The 3,806-nt window shown below is 42.9% G+C and overlaps 1 protein-coding gene across 2 annotated transcripts in view; it reads left to right on the top strand.

Moving 5' to 3' along the window:
* Window positions 1-3,806, top strand: part of ABCG2 (ATP binding cassette subfamily G member 2 (Junior blood group)) — a 24,033-nt gene that overhangs the window by 1,494 nt on the left and 18,733 nt on the right. The window lies entirely within an intron of this gene.

Here is a 3,806-nt window from a genome sequence, read left to right as displayed (position 1 = left end):
ACTGAGTGTTTAATTTTCTGTGCATTGAAACAAAGAGATTTCATGATAGTTTTTAAGAAAGTAGTTTTATTTTGATGTTAAAAAAGGCTAAATCCAGTCCTTTCTGAGACTGAATATCTCTGAAGAAAAGGTTTTTCTGTTAGGCTTGAACTGAAATTAATGCTGAAATCAGCGACAATAAAAATATTTTAGAAATATTTGGGAAAACAAATGAAATTTGTAAAATTCCCAGAGTTCATAAATTTTATCTTTAGCTGATGCAAAAATTATGTATTATACCCAGAGTTGATGTGATGAGGACAGGAAACACTTTATCATATTCATAAACATTTCTGAATACAGCAGGCAGCACATATTATTGACTCTCCTGCTCATTTCTGATATGAGTTGATATTTGTAAGCCATTGGCAATGAATTTGAGGAAACTCACTGGAAGAATTTTAGTTTGCATAGAAATTGACTTGATTAACATTCATCATGGTTGTTTCTTTGTCCTGCACATGCTGTGACTTAAAATGTTTCATGGCTGTGTGTCACATTAAATACACGAAATAATTTTTTAAACAAGGCCTAAAGCAATATTTAAAAAATCCCATTCCTAAGGAGCAATTGCAAACAGCTGACAATTATATTAGCTGTAAAGGAGCATGCCCCTCTGTTCCTATGGTGAAGATTACTGCTAGGTCAGAAATGGAAAGGTTGCTTTGTAAAATATCAAACTGTGTATCTCACTGCAAGTACTCACCCCACCATGAAAAATGGGTCTCCAAAAGGGAAGCAAATCAAAAGCCTAACTCTAGCACAGAGGCGTTACTTTTGTGGTTCGCACTTTGTCTTTCCTCAGCACGCTGTTAGCCGAGATCCAAATCGCCACCCTCGGAGGTTTCCACGAGTCACCCAGGCAAAGCCATGGCTGCCCGGATCTCAGGCTGGCGACAGCCCCGCTTGGAGGGGGGAAGGCGGGTTATAGGAATTCCCACAGCCCCTTCCCATCAGCACGTCCACAACTCTTGTCATTTTGTCATCCCAAGCAGCTGCTGTGACAGAGTCCTTGCGACGGTTATGCTCCTTTGAGAAGAGAGACGGCTAACACAGATTTCATGGAGCAACTGATAAATAACCATTCCAGTTTTAAGTGAATGAGTATTCTGCAATTTTTTTCTGCAATAAATTCTAGTAGCTCTGACAGTGTAAAATGCTATTTTCAGTATTAGCCTAACATCTGAAACAGATTTTTTTGGTTTTTTACTTTGATGAATGGCATATGCCCACAAATACCCTTTTCCCTGAAAGAGCAGCCACCAGGCAGAACAGCACACAGACAGATCTGTGTCTTCCACCTACGGCATCCCAGCCTGTCACTGCCAGCAGCACAAGCACGCTGCAGCCATGAAGGGCCATGGCGATTTATACCAGAGGTCCAGCTAGACCTGAATCCTGCCTCTACTCATAGCTGCCAGTAAGCAATGCCTCCAGAAGGGACAATATCAGAGAACGCTATTTTTGTCTGGCAGATTTGGGCAAGCGGTGGGCTCGGGCCTTCCTGAACTGGAGGTTTCCTGCCGACAGCTGTATTAAATAGCCATCGAGGGACTGTCTGCTATGGATCTGTCTAATGCTTCTCGTAGCGGATTTATTTATCTAGCTTCTGCAACATTCTTTGCAGAGGTGTGTACAATCTAATCATAACTTGATTGGTAAGTTAAATTGAGCTTCGATGTACTGTCTGTTCTTAAGAACAACTCTGTGAAAGTAGTGTGATTCTGTATTTATGAAAATAGTTTCTGATCCCATGCTTCTTGCCGGCCAGTCAAGTTCAGTTTGGAAGACTGAATCTGTTTCATTCCTAAATGAAAAGTTTGTCTTCTAAAGAGCATTTCTGAAATTTCAGTGCAAGTGCTGATTTAGGTTTTTATGCATGTCTTTGGAAAAAACCCCAACAAACCCAAATGAAACAAATAAGAACTATTCTGTTGATAGTGCCTGAGGTCAGACTCCACCTCACTCTCCCCTGTTTGCTCATAACATTACATCAGTAATAGTGAAAAATTAAGCTGAGAAAAAATCTGATTGAATATTGATCTAGATACCTTATAGATGCAGTGATATATTGAGGCCAGAGTCACACCGTCTGCGGAAGAATTCTGCACTCACATCATGCTGCTGGTTATCCAGCAGTTCAAGGGATTTTGTAATGTCTATCTGTGGTGTTGACTCTGCCGTTGAGTGTTTGGTACCGTGCTTGGCATGCTAGCAAACGTCTGCTCAGCATATGGTGAGACTTTACATGAAAAGTTTCCACTGCCGTTCTAAATGCACATCTCTACTTTACCAAAGCATCCTTTCAAATGGCAATGACTGATCTCTAGCCAGATTAGCCCAGAAACTACTATATAAATAGCCTTATAAAAATTAGCTGCCCTCCTGCAGGTAGATAAGTCTTCTCCAGAACAAGTGGAGTTTACCAATAAAAGGCCTCCAGACTTTAAATGTTGCACATTTAATTGATGTTCAACTTACTCAAAATCCATTTTAGCTTAAAATAAAGCTAGTCCCGTTATAATTGTATTTGGAACACAGTTTCTTCTCATTGTAAAAAATTGGGCCAAGATTTCTGATCACTAAAACATTAAGGCCTGATACTTTTGCTGGCACAGAAGACTGCAGCTTTGTCAGAAGAGGCAATGTTGGGCTAGGTTTGGGATAGCATTGTTGGGAGACAGACAAACCAGCCTTTACATGCAGATAGGCCTGTTGCTGAAAGCAGGGCCTGCAGCGGCCCCGCTGTGCTGATAGCCACAAGGGAGAGTTCAGCTGTCTGTCAAGCAGCCTTAGCAAACCGACAAGATAAGGGCTTGGGTTTTTTATGTGACCATATGATTGCGTTAGATTAAATGGCTTTTTTTGCGAGGCTCGTTTTATTAACTGCTCTCAAATTCATTCAGAATGTCTGAAACGGTCTCATGATTTGCCTTCTTCCTTGCTGCAAGCAGCAAGTACCTGCTAAGGTATGGGACTGATCATCCCAGAGCTCCTTGCTGCTCATCTCCCCTCTTGGTCCCCAGGAACTACTGCATTACCAACATTCCCCTAGTGACAATTGAAGTAATTAGGCTCTGATGAGTCAACGTGATGTATAAAGAGAGGCCAGATCCTGCGTCCCACCTAAACGACCCTGTGCCACATAGGAAGCACAAAGGGGACAGAGCTTTGCATGCACAAGGGACCACGGGGCAGGAGCCTGGCTGATGAGGGAGGTGAGATAACTGTAATTATTCCACAACTGCCTTCTAGGTTTTGCATGGAAAGCAAATCCAGGGAAGAAAATTACTTGGCAGCGGTGTCAGTTTCCAGGTACCCTTGGCAAAATGATTTTGATTAAAAAAATAAATCAACAATTTTTAGATGTTGTTACCATTGCGCAGGAGCGCTAGAGGTAGGAGGAGTACCTTTACTTTCAAACCACCCCCTTAAAAGACTATCTAATGGGCAAACTCTAAGCACATTCAAAACTAGAAAGAAGTCTGACCTTGCAGAAGGCCAGGTCCTTTTGGACCTTAGTGATTTTAGGCCGATGTCTCGGTGAGTCCCCTGTTGTACCTGTGGTTTCCAACCAGCATGTGGTTTACATACAGACCTCTCTGCCAGGGGCAGCCCTCCAGAAAGAGCATAAAGCCATGCTAGTGCCTGCCGTGAGAGGTACCTACTTACGCGCACCAGGAGAACAGATGCAGCTGGTGCCCGTGGCCAGGTGCTGCTGCAGGGGGGCTGCCGGGGGGGCCTCTGTGAGAAGGGACCCGGGGGTG

The sequence above is a fragment of the Egretta garzetta genome, unplaced genomic scaffold (genome assembly GCF_000687185.1).
Source record: "Egretta garzetta isolate BGI_Z169 unplaced genomic scaffold, ASM68718v1 scaffold615, whole genome shotgun sequence".
Lineage (NCBI taxonomy): Eukaryota > Metazoa > Chordata > Aves > Pelecaniformes > Ardeidae > Egretta > Egretta garzetta.
Note: the sequence above shows the minus strand (reverse complement) of the source record. Positions and strands in the feature narration are given on the sequence as shown.